This window comes from Dermacentor andersoni, chromosome 2 (assembly GCF_023375885.2).
Source record: "Dermacentor andersoni chromosome 2, qqDerAnde1_hic_scaffold, whole genome shotgun sequence".
Classification (NCBI taxonomy): Eukaryota; Metazoa; Arthropoda; class Arachnida; order Ixodida; family Ixodidae; genus Dermacentor; species Dermacentor andersoni.
The window spans coordinates 14,544,844-14,551,880 of NC_092815.1; positions in this window are offsets into that span (position 1 = coordinate 14,544,844).

Below are 7,037 nucleotides of genomic sequence, written 5' to 3' on the forward strand. Positions count from 1 at the left end.
GAGACCTGCTGCAGTCTACAGGAGGTACGACTGTGCAGTAGGGCAGTTGCGCAGTTTTCTGATGTGGCGACCAGTCGGGCGCACGAGCCGAGCGAGGCGTGCAAAGCGCCCCTTCGTCGTCTTCCTTAACTCCCGAGAATGCCGCGCGCGCTACCCCTTGCTCGCATGTGTTCACAAAACTGCATAGTTTTCATGGCTGTCCTGCAACGTAACCCGCCTGTCGTCGCCCCTTTGCGGAGTCCAGTGCCCTGCACGCAACTTCCAAATCTTCTTCAGCGCTACGTCGGCCGAGTTGTAGCGGCGGTCGCATTAAAATGTTTGTTATTTATACCTGTCATTCTAATTGTACATGTCAGTGTCGTGTTAAATGTAGGAACTGTGCTAATTGTTGACAACGAACCGGTCGAGCGCGCCCTCCCTTTCTGTTTGGTTTGGTTTGGATTGCCTTCTGGTGGTGGCGCATACCCGCTGTGGGGGAAATGCCAAGATTTGCATGGTATTACAAAAGTGCTGGTAGTACTGAAATTGGTTAAACTGTCGGGAGGGAATGAATAAAATGTAACATATGAAGAACTTAACAAAGTATGCTTGAAAAAACTATAAATTTCTCCACAGCTGAGCAAACGTCCCTGTCTTAGTTTCCAAGAGAGGAGGCTCCTAGAGTGAGTGGGTGAGTGAAACAACTTTATTTGGTCCACTATAGACGCAAGCAAACTCCACGTCACCTGGCTAGGCCCACTCGGGGACCATCAGGGGAAACCTGACGGACCTCTCGCGAGCCCTCTGGACTGCCAGGATTGGAGAGGTCTGATCCTGGGCCCCAATTAGCTTCATTATTTCCTCTTGGGTGAAAGGGGGACCGGCAGAGGCGCAGCCCCACAGGACATGTTCGAAGTCCGCATAATCACCACACAGAGGGCAGTCCGGGCTTGGGAAACGTTCGGGGTACATTGTGTGCAGCGCCGCGGGGCTCGGGTAAGTGCTTGTTTGCAGAAGTCTGAGAAGGAGGCTGATAGAGATAAAAAAATATTCAGAACGGAGACATTTAAACCAAGTTGGCTAAACCTTGATTCTAAATTTCTTTCCTTAGAAAAGAAAAACGGCGGCAGAATAAGAAAAAGAATGATCTATGGTCTCATCTTCTGCGCAGATTGGGCACACAGGGGAGGGCGCCAGACCAGCCTTGTGACGGTAAAAGTTTAATGCTGGTATTCGACAATGTGATCGGGTAAAAATTACTTTAGTTTTGCTGGTGTGAAAAAAAAAAATTTGCGCGAAGGGAATAGGCGGTGTTGATATCCTGAAAAACGGGCTATAGCTGGGTTCAAGAAGTCTTGAGTAATTGGATATCTCCTCAATCTAGCAGTAGTTAGGTAAGCTGGTGTAGGAAGTAGTGATAGTAAAGGGCCATTAAAGGTCGCTTTCACGAGACTGTCAGCCATTTCGTTCATGAATAATTCCTTATGTTCGGGCACCCAAAGCAGTCTGACTAAATTTATGTGGGAAGACATTAGAAAATGAAATGTGCGTAACAGGTTAGTTCCACTATTTGTTGTGAGAGATGAACATAAAGATGAAGAATCAGTTATTATGGCTACTGTCGATATTGATGAGTTTAGTTTGCGTAAGGAAACACTACAGCAAGAAACTTGGCCAGAAATGCGGATAAGAAGTCGAGAATCCTGATTGAGAATGACCAGTCTAGCGCAGGAGCAAAAATGCCAATTCCAGATATTTCTTCACACTGTAAGGCGTTTGTCGCAATGACTGTATTTATAGATAAACTTAGTAAATCCTCTTGTAATAATCCACTTAATATATTATGAGAGAGGAGTTTTGCGTTGTTTGGGCAGATGCCATCACAGATTATTTGCAAACTCTCTCGTGTATTACAAATAGGTGGCACCTCCCAGGTACGTTCATCTAAGGGAATAAGGGATCAATTAATGTACAAAGACGACCTGTGGTGTATAAAACCGCGAGGTCAGTGTACTCTGAAGAATAGCACATGATGGTAAATAAATGTTTTCTAATCTTCTAATAGGGGATTCATACATATTTAGGAATGTTTGCACTCTCAGTAAGCGAAATCTGCATAGTATTGAGGGCAGCGAGATTTATTGAAGTAATATGTTATTGGTAAAACAATTCGGTAGTCCGCAGCACAATTGCAGGGCCTCCTGTTCAAGCAGAACAAGGGGGCACAATTTATAAACTGGCACGCCAAAATTTAGTGCACATCGACATTCTAAAATGAGCCATACATACACATTTTATGCTATTAGAAGTGGCACTCTCCACATCCCCGACCGACTATTGCATAGTTTGCGTGGCATGCCAACTGATATCCATCTTTTTTTTCATCTATATATAGTCAATATGACCAAGCCAGCTGAGGGAACCGTCATGCAACCAAATATTTCCCCGACTCCACTTGAGGTATAGTCTCGAGACGGTAACTTAGCGATATGTTAACGGGATCATAAAGAGGAAAAACCAAAATCGAGCACTTTCTATCGTTAAGTGAGAGGTGAATGCTGCTTAACCAGGTTTCTATGGCGTAGAGGTAGTTCTGTAGTCGATAATAGGGGGAGTGAATATACCTGTCAGATGCGAAGAAAGCAATATCATGTGCGTATACATATGCTTGTACATCGTGATATCGAGGAGTGGAACTCTTCAGAATAATAAATAATGAGGGCGAAGTGGCAGCTCCTTGAGGAACACTATGTGATTGATTATGTAACTCGAAGAAAAACACTTCTTAGCCAGCAGTAAAATTTCCTCTTATTTAAAAACTCGCACATCCAGTTTGCAAGATAATTTGGAAACTCTAGATTTCGTAATATGTCCAATAAAATGACGTATTCTGCTCCATCGTAGGCTTTGAATATGTCCCTTAATAATAATAATAATAATAATAATAATAATAATAATAATAATAATAATAATAATAATAATAATAATAATAATAATAATAATCAGCCTGTTTTATGTCCACTACAGGACGAAGGCCTCTCCCTGCGATCTCCACTTACCCCTGTCCTGCGCCAACCGATTCCAACATAGCACCTGCGAATTTCCTAATTTCATCGCTCCACCTAGTCTTCTGCCGTCCTCGACTGTGTTTCCCTTCTCTTGGTACCCATTCTGTAACCCTAATGGTCCAATGGTTGTCGAACCGGCGCATTACTCGACCTGCCCAGCTTCATTTCTTTCTTTTGATGTTAATTAGAATATCGTCTATACCCGTTTGCTCTCTGATCCAAACCGCATTCTTTTTGTCTCTTAAAGTTATCCGCAGCAATCTTCGTTCCATCGCTCTTTGCGCGGTCCTTGTTCTCAAGCTTCTTTGTCAGTCTCCGAGTCTCCGCCCCACATGTCAGCACCGGCAAGACAAGAGAGAGAGAGAGAGAGAGAGAGAGAGGGAGAGAGAGAGGGAGAGGGAATCAACTTTTATACTGAGCCCTTAGTAACGGTTGGTGCGCGCTGGCACCAGATGGGGTGGAACCTTCTTCTCAGGTCCCATATGCGTCCAGCAGTTCCTGGCCCCTAGCCGCCAGCGCGAGCTGGGTCCGTAGGTCGGGGCTGGACAACAAGGTCTCCCATCGCTCAGGGGGGTTGGGGCTGGGGAGGGTGGGGGGTAGAAAATGCATTCATTGTACACCTTCCTTTTCAGTGATAATGGTAAGCTTCCAGTCTGCAGCTGACAATGTCTGCCGTATGCGATCCAACCCATTTTTATTCTTCTATGAATTTCCTTCTCACGATCTGGGTTTCCTGCGACTAATTGACCTAGCTAAACGTACACCTTCACAGACTCTAGAGGCTGACTGGCCTGAACTCTTCCTTTGCATCCTGAACTCTTGTTCCTTTGCCCGGCTGTTCATCATTATCTTTGTATTCTGCATATTAATCTTCAATCCCACTCTTACACTCTCTCTGTTAAGGTCCTCAATCATTTGTTGTAACTCGTCTGCAATGTTGCTGAATAGAACAATGTCATCGGAAAACCGAAGGTTGCTGAGGTATTCGCCGTCGATCCTTCCCAGTTTAATAGCTTGAATACTTCTTCGACGGGTGCAGCGATGGCGTAGAGAGAGAGCATCCGCCTCGCGTGCAAGAGGAACGTGGTTCGAATTCCGGTACCGTGCGACTTTCAACGGCATTAAAAAAAATTCGCGGTGTTGAGAAAATTGCATAAACATGTCAGGAGTGTGGCCTAATCCCGGTGACGAGAACCGGTAACGCACTCCCTCACCAGAGCAGGATTGGTCACCCTGGTGCAGTACTTGGCCACAACCTCCTATATGAATACAACAATCAAACCCCGGCCCTCAGTATCCAGCGGCTGCGAAGCAACTGGCCACGGCGGCGGTCAGACCTGCGACGCAGCAGAGGGTGCTAAGAATCTCTGGGTCCGGACAGGCCGCCGTTGAAATCTGAACCTGGCAACGTTTAACGCTAGGACGTTATCTAGTGAGGCGAGCATAGCAGAGCTACTGGAGGAATTAGCGGGCAGTAAATGGGATATAATAGGGCTCAGTGAGGTTAAGAGGACAAAAGAATCATATACAGTGCTAAAAAGCGGGCACGTTCTGTGCTATCGGGGCTTAGCGGAGAGACGACAATGAGGAGTCGAATTCCTGATTAATAAGGATATAGCTGGTAACATACAGGAACTCTATAGCATTAACGAGAGGATGGCAGGCCTTGTTGTGAAACTTAATAAGAGGTACAAACTGAAGGTCGTACAGGTTTACGCCCCTACATCCAGTCATGATGACCAGGAAGTCGAAAGCTTCTATGAAGACGTGGAATCGCCGATGGGTCAAGTCAAAACAAAATGCACTATACTGATGGGTGACTACAATAACAGGGTAGGCAAGAAGCAGGCTGGAGACAAGTCAGTGGGGGAATATGGCATCGGTTCTGGGAATAGCAGGAGAAAGTTGTTAGTAGAGTTTGCAGAACGGAATAATATGCGGATAATGAATACCTTCTTCTGCAAGCTGGATAGCCGAAAGTGGACGTGAAGTAGCCCGAATGGCTAGACTAGAAATGAAATAGACCTCATACTCTGCGAAAACCCTGGCATCATACAAGATGTGGACGTACTCGGCAAGGTGCGCTGCAGTGAGCATAGGATGGTAAGAACTCGAATTAGCCTAGGCTTGAGGAGGGAACGGAAGAAACTGGTACATAAGAAGTCGATCAATAAGTTAGCGGTAAGAGGGAAAATAGAGGAATTCCGGATCAAGCTATAGAACAGATATTCGGCTTTGACTCAGAAAGAGGACCTTAGTGTTCACGCAACGAACGACGAACCTATGGGAATCATTAGGGAGTGTGCAATAAAAGTCGGTGGTAACTTCGTTAGAGAGGATACCAGTAAGCTATCGCAGGGGACGAAAGATCTGATCAAGAAACGCCAATGTATGAAAGCCTCTAACCCTACAGCTAGAATGGAACTAGCAGAAATTTCCAAGTTAATCAAAAAGCGTAAGACAGCTGACATAAGGAAGTATAATATGGATAGAATTCAACATGCACTCAGGAACGGAGAAAGACTAAAAGCTGTGAAGAAGAAACTAGGAATAGGCAAGAATGATATTTATGCGTTAAGACACAAAGCCGGCAATATCATTACTAATATGGTTGAGATAGTTCAAGTGCCTGAGGGGTTCTATAGAGATTTATACAGTACCAGTGGAACCCACGACGATAATGGAAGAATAGTCTAGAGGAATTTGACATCCCACAAGTAACGCCGGAAGAAGTAAAGAAAGCCTTGGGAGCTATGCAAAGGGGAGGCAGTTTGAAGGGATCAGGTAACAGCAGATTTGTTGAAGGATGGTGGGCACATTGTTCTAGAAAAACTGGCCACACTGTATACGCAATGCTTCATGACCTCGAGCGTACAGGAATCTTGGAAGAACGCCAACATAATCTTAATCCACAAGAAAGGCAACGCCAAAGACTTGAAATATTATAGACCGATCAGCTTAGTGTCCGTTGCCTACAAAGTTTTACTAAGGTAATCGAAAATAGAATCAGGAACACCTCAGACATCCGTCAACCTAAAAACCCGGCAGACCACATTCACACTATCAATGTGGTGATAAAGAAATGTGCGGAATATAACCAATTCTTATATATAGCTTTAATTGATTACGAGAAAGCGTTTGATTCAGTCGAAACCTCAGCAGTCATGGAGGCATTACGGAGTCAGGGTGTAGGCGAGCCATATATACAAATATTAAAAGATATCTATAGCTGCTCCAGAGCCACCGCAGTCCTCCATAAAGAAAGCAAAAAATCCTAATAAAAACGTAGTCAGGCAGGGAGATACGATCTCTCCAATGCTATTCACACCGTGTTTACAGGAGGTTTTCAGAGACCGGGATTTGGAAGAATTGGGGATAAGAGTTAATGGAGAGTACCTCAGTAACTTGCGATTCGCTGATGATATTGCCTTGCTTAGCAACTCAGGGGACCGATTGCAACGCATGGTCACTGACCTGGAGAAGCAAAGCAGAAGAATTGTGCAAAGCAAGGCGTTACTGGGAAGTAAACAAAGTAAGGTCAAGAAGCACTGCTAAGAGAAAGTTCTGCTCTTACAAAGCAATTTGACATTACCAGCTAAGAAACGGAATGTGCATCCGTCTCTACAACGATCGCTTTACGAAGGATCGGTCACACTTGAGGTATCTTAGTCGTGGAAGAACAGCAACATAAATAATGTGTCAGACCTCGCCCTACTCGTTACCACAAATCGAGAATACTTCTCGAAGAACATCAGCCTCCTAGTTTCAGTAAATAAAAATGCGCATTGAGGAGTATAACTTTAATACCACCGACTTAACGAGAGAGGACTCTGGAGAAAGAAAGGAAGACGACATTAAGGAAATTTCTTGCATATAATGTGGATTGTGCGAAGCAAGGCGTTGTTGTGGAGTAAACAAAGTAAGGCTGAGAAGCACTGCTACAAGAAAGTTCTGCACTCACAAAGCAATCTGACATTACCACCTAAGAAA